The sequence below is a fragment of the Rattus rattus genome, chromosome 2, assembly GCF_011064425.1.
Source record: "Rattus rattus isolate New Zealand chromosome 2, Rrattus_CSIRO_v1, whole genome shotgun sequence".
Classification (NCBI taxonomy): Eukaryota; Metazoa; Chordata; class Mammalia; order Rodentia; family Muridae; genus Rattus; species Rattus rattus.
Window position 1 is genome coordinate 1320167 of NC_046155.1, and position 8052 is coordinate 1328218.

The following is an 8052-nucleotide window of genomic DNA, read 5'->3' on the forward strand; positions in this document are numbered from 1 at the left end:
GGCCAGAGTGGCGGGGGATAGGATGGGGCAAAGTCTATGACGTAGAGAGAACGTTTAGCTCATTGGCTAAAGGGGATGGAGGTAAGCGCCTCGGCGTCGTAGTGCCACGGGATTGGCTGAAACGACTCCCTTCCCCCAGGGACCAGTCGCTCGGGAAGGGAGAAGCCGGAACGAAGGCGGAGGGCAGGAGGTACGCATGCGTAGGGAGGGCACGCGGTCTCTCCGCCCCCTACACCAGGGGGGCCGGAACGGAAGCCTTAAGTGACGTTAGTCATTGTGTTAGAGGTAAGGAGGGACCACGGGGAAGGGGCGGGCTCGAGTTGACGAACCTGATAGGTCGACGCCGCAGGTAGAGAAGAACTTCCTGTTTTCTCTGGAAACTAGTGTTACAGAATGACTAAAATAGGGTAGTTGCGTATGTTTAAAGATTTTATTTTATTTCCGGTCTTGGTGGCTCATACCTTTAATCCCAGTACTCAGGAGGCAAAGGCTAATTTCTGTAAGAAAATACCTGGTGATGGAACAGCACTTTCATCCTCAGATGAAAGACAACATAGCCAAGTAGTAGCCTGTCACCGAGAATTTGAGAGGCGGATACAGGAGAACATGAGTTTGAGGCTAGCCTGGGGTACAGAATATCTGTCTCAAGAAAGTTTAAAAAAAAAAGAAAGGTTCAATGGCACCTGCCTGTAATTCTAATTCTTATAAAGTAAAATTAGGAGCTCAAAGTTAATTCTTAGAATGAGAGAAAAAAAAGTCAATTCAAAAGTTAAGTGTGCACTTCCATCGAAATCTCAGTGTGTTGGGAATTTGATTAAGTTACCTTAAAATTACATACCCATGAAAATGGAAGGGAACTTGTAAATGAAACTGAGGCCAAACATGCCTTTCCATAAAATAAATGTAAAAGTAATGAAAACACTTTTCTTGCCAGAAAAAACAGGCTAGTGCAACATAATAGAGCTTAAAATAGATAGGATTCTCAGAAAGCAAGCTATTTCAACCCAGTAGGGGGAAAGATGTTTAAAAATAATTAGAGTGGCTAGAGAAACAGCTTATCAAATAAGAGCATGCACTGGCTACTCTTCAGAATCCAGGTTTGATTCTTGTAATCCACATGGTGACTCACAACCATCTGTAACCTCGGTCCCAGGGCATCAATCCAAAGCCCTCTTCTGGCCTTACAGGCACTGCCATGCATATGGAGCTCAGACTTACATGCACACAAAACACCCAAATATATAAGACATAAATATATCTTTTTAAATGATGTAGAAAAATCTGAAGACATGTAGAAACCAGGGTAATCTAGGAATTGAGAGACTACAAAGACAAACTCAAGTCCGGTGGGTGGTACAAGTCAACAGACTATGACAGATAGGGAGGAAATGGCCCTACAATAGAGAAAGAACAAATGTCTGGGCTGAAAATTCAATTCCAGAGCTCTTGCCTGGCATAGGCAACTCCCAGACTCCATCTGCAGACCTGTAAAAGTAGAAGAAAAACCAACTGTCTAATACCCAAAGAGCCTTTAAAACTAAGTAGAGGAGGGGCTGGAGAGACAGCTCAGCAGTTAAGAGTTCTGGATGCCCTTCCAGAGGACCTGGTACCTTCATATCAACTAACAACCCTCTCATTTCTGTTCCAGGGGATCTTGATTTCCTCCTCTTGACACCTCAGGCACTGCTCTCACAAGTGGTGCACAAACATACATGCAGATAAAACACCTATACACATAAAAATAATCTCTAAAAATTTTTTGTAAAAGAAGCATAGTAGTAAATATTGGCTTAGTATGGCCAAGGACCTGAATTTGATCCCAAATATTGAAAATAACCAGTATGTAGCTGACCTTAGCGGGCTGCAGTGGTTTGACTGAGAATGGCTCCCTTAGACTTATTTGAATGCTTAGCCCCCAGTTGATAGATCTGTTTGGGAAGGATTGGGAGATGTGGGCTTGTTGGAGGAGGTATGTCACTGGGGGTAATTTCAAAGGCCTACAAAGGCCTAGTCTGTCTCCCTCTCTCTGCCTCTCTGCCTTGTACTTGCTGATTCAATACACATTCTTAGCTCCTACTAGAGAGCCATGCCTGCTGCCTGCTGATGCTCCTCACCCTCTGAACTGCAAGCTCTTCTATAATTTTCCTTGGTCATAGTGTCTCTTCACAGCAATAGAAAAGTAAGTGGTGGTGGAGGCATAGCATGGCAACCCTTGGAACCCTGATCAGTCATGGCACTGGAAATGTCAAGGAACATTCAGGCCATGGTCTGCAGCCTGTATACCACCATGGCTTCCTGCCGGTCAAGGGATAGAACTGCACACCAGATCCACTGTGCTTCAGGATGAGTGTGGTGCTCTGGAAAATGTGAAGGCTGCCAGTGAACTCTCCTCTGTCTGGAGAGGTAACTGAAGTCAATGAAGCACTTGCAGGAAACATGGGGCTTGTCAGCAAATCCCTGAAGGTAGTTGGCTGATCAACATAACACCATGTGACTGTTCAGAGCTGTGAACTAATGAAAGAAGAGGCATGTAGGAAATACATGAAACCCACTGAAGAGTGAACACAGCACCCTAATACCCTAAATCAGTGGGAAGTGACCTGCTCTGACATGCTTGTCTTAAATTAGTGGAGCGGGGGCTGGAGAGATGGCTCAGAGGTTAAGAGCACTGTCTGCTCTTCCAGAGGTCCTGAGTTCAATTCCCAGCAACCACATGGTGGCTTACAACCATCTATAATCAGGTCTGGTGCCCTCTTCTGGCCTGCAGGCATACATGCAGGCAGAAAGCTGTATGGCATATACATAATAAATAAATGTTAAAAAATCTTTAAATTAGTGGAGCATAGAAGACTTGAGATAACTTTTAGCAGTATTGATAGAAAAGAACATTCTTGACAATGCTACTTAAGGAAAACACCCCGACTTGCTAATGGGTGCAGATAAGCCCTGTGTACATATTTTCATAAACTCTAAATGCATAGGTATACTTAGCTCCAGTCTTTAGAAGTCATGAGATCACCTATGGGAAAAAGTAATTATGAAGCTGGATTTGATGATAAACCACTTTTTTTTTTTTTTTTTTTTTTCTCGGAGCTGGGGACCGAACCAGGGTCTTGTGCTTGCTAGGCAAGTGCTCTACCACTGAGCTAAATCCCCAACCCCGACAAACCACTCTTTTAATTCCAGCATTCAACAGGCAGAATTCAAGGCCAGCCTGATGTATGTAACAAGTTCCAGGCCAGCAAGAGTTACATGATGAGACCCTACCTAGTGATTATAAGAATTCTATAATTCAGGATAACAGTGCTGTAAGTCTTGTATAATATTCTAATCTGCCCATATCTACCCCTGGGTTTACATCAGGAGACTTAATGTACCTTCTCATTAGAAACAGTGTCAGATGAAGGACAGTGTTGTCTTCATTTTACCATGCGCTGCACTGACCGCTGCTCTTCTGCAGTGAGGCACCGACTTTGCAGTACAGGGAGAAATGAAACAATCATCCTGCCGAGTCAGGCATGGCCTTGGTGGGGACAGAATGACATGGTTCCTGCCCCTGGGACAGGGCCAGCAGGTGTGGGCGTCAGGCTTGCTTATATAATAATGTGCATATTTTCACATTCCTCTGAGGAATGTCCTCCCTGTTTACATTAATGACTCCATGATAATCAGAGACAGCATGAGTCTGGGAGGAGATGGTGTGGCTAACTAATGTCTCAGCATATTGCTAAAGGCTGGTCAGAAATCCCAAGAATTACTTAGAGAGCTGACACAGTTCTTTTAGAAGGTTTTCCTAGCAGCTATCCAGAGAGGCTGTCTGAAGAACAAACATAGCTCTCTTAGAATTTTTTAGGCTTTCAGATTTTGATCAGAAAACCCAAGATTTACTTTATAATTTTTCTAACAGGATTTCTGACTTAGAAAACCCAAGAATTTTTTATAGCAGTTTTTCTGACTTTGGTCAGAAAACCCATAGCTATCCAGAGAACTTTTCAAATTTTTACTAGCAAAGAGAGCGTCTGGAGCAAAAAGCTAATTGTCTCAACCTGAAAGTTTTTAGATTGCAAGAAAAAGCTGTCTAAAGCAGAGCAGAACGCACTGAGAAGAGTCTGGAAAGCCATCTCAGCAGAACTAGGCTGCCGGTTTGGACCATAATTTGACTTCGAGTAGTTTCTTTCCACTGCTCCCAAACACCCCTCTCAGAATCCAGACCTAACTAGGCTGGTCCTTGGTATCCTCTACAAAAGACATAAGCTAAGACAGGATAGTTATGAATTTGAAGCTACACACTCTATAGTTAAGCCCCATCTAAAAGAAAAAACTAACAGGAAATAGCAAATAGATCAAGAATAGTGGTTCAGTTCCCTAATCCCAGTCCTAGAGTTCAAGACTAGCCAGTAATACAACTGTGGGAAGGAGGGGGGCAGGGGGAAGCTGGAGAGAAGGCGAGGTAGTTAATAGGAACTGCTCTTGCAGAGGACTGAGTTTGGTTCCCAGCTTCCATGTCAAATAGCTCACAACTGCCTGTAACTTCTGCCTCATCAGGCACTGCACTCACATGCACATATCTACATGTGGACACATACACATCAATAAGAATAGTAAAACCCTTTAAAAACAAATATTTTTATGATGGGCATTGGTGGCACATGCCTTTAATCCCAGCACTGGGAGGCAGAGGCAGGCAGACACTGTACTACACCCAGCTCGCCCACCCACCCCACCCCCTTTTTTTCCAGAAAGGGTCTCTTGTCCAGGCTGGCTTCAAACTACTTTAAATTTTGGATGGATCCTCTTCTCACCACCTCCAGGGTACTAAAATTATAGGCACTCACTAACCATTGCCTGTTTATTGATGCTAGGGTTGGAACCCAAGCCTCCTTGCATGCTAGGCAAGTTCTCTACAAGCAAGCTAATCCCCAACCCTTTGGGTTGGTTGGTTTGTTATTTGTTTTGCTTTGCTTTGCTTTGCTTTGGTATGGTTTGGTTGGTTTTCTTGAGACAGGGTTTCACTATATAGCCCGGGCTGTCCTGGAATTCACTCTGTAGACCAGGCTTGCCTAGAACTCACAGAGATCTGCCTGTTTCTGCCTCTTGAGTGCAAGGATTACAAGCGTGCACCCCCAGGCTGGTTTGTTTTTTTTTTTCCCCCCAAGGTATGTTTTGTTTTTGATACTGAAATTTTATACATAGTGTGTGACCCATAGAGGGGCAATGCAGCACCTTATGTAAGTTTCAGTCAGACATTGTGAAGCTACCACCCTGGAAAGCCACATACTGTTTGCCCTTTGCAGCCTCTTAGACCCTGCACTGGAATCTAAGGTTGACACTGCTCTATGAAAACCTAAGAGAAGCTAGTAGAAAGGAAAAGTTGGGTCTGGTGTGGCGGCACATGACTTTAGCTGAGTACTTAGAGTCCAGTGGATCTCTGTGGGTTCAAGGCCAGCCACGGCTACACATAAAAAACCTTGTCTCAACCAAAAAAAGAAAGGCCTTACTCAAGGCCTTTCATGAAGAAAATAGAGGATGACTCCATCTCACATTTTGACTCTGAGGGCTCAGAGTAGGAAGGGATTGTGGGAAAACAAGGCTTCAGGAAGAACAAGCAGTAATGGCATCTTTCTCTTCCAAGAACCATCTTTTATTTTGAAATAAGGTCTCATGTACCACAGATTAGTGTTGTGTGTGGTTTTAAATGCCTTTGCCCAGGATCAACTGTGCTACCAGCCCCTCCTAGCTTCCATTTTGTTCTACCTGGCTTTAGCTCCAGGAGGTGTCTGCTTCCGGCTCCCACCCAAGACACTTGAATCCATGGATAAAAGACACACACACGGGGGGGGGGGAGTGTGTGTGTTTGTTACTTACAACTTGCCTTATTGGCACAGTTGCTGGGCATTACTATCTCCCACCTGGAAAAGTGTGCCCTTACTAATTTATAGTCTCCACCTGCCCTAAACTTCAGCTGCTCACCTAGCTCCTGCCAAACATCTTTGGCCACCCCCACCTCCCCACCCCCAGCCCTTACATGGTTGCTACGTTCTTCTTCCTCCAAAGCATGGCAGAAGAAAAACCTCTCTTCCTCGTGTCTCCCTTTTCCTCCTCGGACCCAGAAGAGTCCCGCCTGTACCTTCTGCTCAGTAATTGCACACACACACACACACACACACACACACACACACACACACACACACACCCTTTCTTTACTGACAAATCAAGAACCAATTGGAGAACAGGGACTTTCATCAGAAACACCCCTTTCACTTTTATCTTTTCTGTCCAATAAAAAAAAAATAAACCTCTTCTCTCATTAAATTCAACAAAACCATAATGACCATGTAAATTACATAGTGTGATATATAAATAACATCTAGTCCATCATACTTGTCTACTATGATCTTTCTATCTGAAAATTATGATTCTATCCCTGGATTGTGTTCAGATTTTAGCCTGTAATGTCACCTGAAAACCATTTCATCTACTCTATAAACTCTCCCTCTCTCAATGTTAAACAACTTGAGTTTGATGAGACTAAAACTAGTCTTCAACCCCATCAAAAATCTGAGAATGACAAACATTACCTGGGTATATAGGAAGCAGCAAACAGCTTCTCAAAGAACTGTAGAGACAGCTGACTACCTGAACAGCCCTTCATTCCTCAAAACTTTTGAGCATCAGTCTTTGGCCTTCTGGCCCTGAATCACCTGATAGGCCTCTCAAAGTAGAATCAGCTATTCTGTATAATGTGTTTATGCATATGGGTGTCTTTATGCATATGGACAGTATTGTTCTGCAGCTGAAATAGGCAATTTCTGTATTGGGATCTGACGCCCTCTTCTGGTGTGTCTGAAGACAGTGACAGGGTACGCATATACATAAGATAAATTAAAAAAAAAAATTATGGCTAGGGGTTGGGGATTTAGCTCAGTGGTAGAGCGCTTGCCTAGCAAGCGCAAGGCCCTGGGTTCGGTCCCCAGCTCCGAAAAAAAAAATTATGGCTACACAATTCCACCTAGTTCTTCCCTGTTCAATTTAATATTTAGCTAAGGCTGGCCTTGAACTCCTGCCTCCGATTCCCAAGGCATATACTGTATACTACACCCTATTTTTTATGCATATGGGTATTTTTAATTCAGTTTTTAAAGACATTTATTTTATGTGTGTGTGTGTATGTGTGTGTATGTGTGTGTATGTGTGTGTACTGTTGCTGTCCTCAGACACACCAGAAGAGGGCATCAGATCCTATTATAGATGGTTGTAAGCCACCAAGGGGTTGCTGGGAATTGAACTCAGGAACTCTGCAAGAGCAGTCAGTGCTCTTAACCAGAGCCATCACTCCAGCCCCCTACACCCTATTTTTAGCTTTTTATAAATTATCTAGATGAGTGGTTCTCAACCTTCCTAATGCTGTGATCTTTAATATAGTTAGTTCCTCCTGTTGTGGGAACCCCTAACCATAAAATCACTTTCATTGCTACTCCATAACTAATTTTGCTACTTTTATGAATGTAATGTAAATGTGTTTTGCAATGGTCTTAGACACCTCCCAAAGAGGGCTCAACCCACAGGTTGAGAACCACTGATCTAGATCCTTTGTTTCCTGGGACAGCACCTGTGCCTCCCACTTATCCATTTAGCAGCAGTGGGGGTCAAACCCAAGGCTCTATGCATGCTAAGCAATCGTTCTGCCACCAACCTATCCCCATACGTCCTTTTTAGGTAAGGCATATGAACATGAAGAGGGGAGGGATGCTATGGAGAATAAGTGAGAAGAAAGGATCCCACTGGGCGGTGGTGGCCCTTGCCTTTAATCCCAGCACTCAGGAGGCAGAGGCAGATGGATCTCTTTGAGTTCCAGGCCACCCTGGTCTACAGAGTGAGGTCTAGGCCACCCAGGACTACACAAAGAAAAGAATGGATCATTTAAAAATTAGGAAAAGGGACACTGGGGAAATGTCTCAGTGGTTAACAGCACTTGCTACTCTTGCAAGAAACTCATTATGTTCCCCAGCAACCAGGGTCTCACGGCTGCCTTCAAATCCAGTGTCCTTTCTG